This window comes from Rhincodon typus, unplaced genomic scaffold (genome assembly GCF_021869965.1).
Source record: "Rhincodon typus isolate 14 unplaced genomic scaffold, sRhiTyp1.1 hic_rhity00004877, whole genome shotgun sequence".
Classification (NCBI taxonomy): domain Eukaryota; kingdom Metazoa; phylum Chordata; class Chondrichthyes; order Orectolobiformes; family Rhincodontidae; genus Rhincodon; species Rhincodon typus.
The window spans coordinates 1-578 of record NW_025970515.1 but is presented as its reverse complement, the minus strand read 5'-3'; the positions used below and the strand labels follow the sequence as shown (position 1 = coordinate 578).

General features: G+C 56.6%; 1 protein-coding gene across 1 annotated transcript in view; it reads right to left on the bottom strand.

Moving 5' to 3' along the window:
• LOC125481994 (zinc transporter ZIP10-like) overlaps positions 1–301 on the bottom strand; it is a gene marked incomplete at its 3' end in the record, with an annotated part of 9,056 nt that extends 8,755 nt beyond the window's left edge. Inside the window, exon 1 of the mRNA XM_048593964.1 lies at positions 19–301. The remainder of the gene's footprint in view (positions 1–18) is intronic.
• Between the last annotated feature and the right edge of the window lie 277 nt (positions 302–578).

Below are 578 nucleotides of genomic sequence, written 5' to 3'. Positions count from 1 at the left end.
CCCCCCCTGGTTCCTCACCTTTCCGAGTGGCAGTCCGTCTGCTGGTCAGCGAGGGAGGTCTACCCCACAGCCCTCGATAAAAACCCGTAGAGCAGAGACACTGTTACATACACAACACCGCACCTCCCCCCACCACCAGCACAACCTCGTCCAGCTCTCAGGCCATGGATTTGGAGAACTGTCCTGGAGAGGGTCGCGTCTGGTTTCAAACCCCAAGGTGGCTTCGTCAGGGCTGTGCACTGATCGGAGAACTGCACTTTGCTCCTTCTGGCATCGCTCGCTGAGCGGCGAGGCAGGTTTCTGTCAGCACAGCACACGGTGTACAATACACCTTCACTGATAAGGGACAGCACGAGATTAAGCAAATGCTGATTTGTTTGATTCTCGTCAACACAGCTCACAGTCCAACCAGTTTGGCTGCAACCAGGAGCACAGTGTTTTTAAACTCCACCTGAGACCCCCACCTCTACTCCCCGCCTCATCGGGATGCACGGACTCCATATGTGTAAGCCTTCACGGGAACGGGGGAGGCCATTCAGCCCCCTCTCCTCGAGTCTGTCCCACAGGGAACAGGAGGA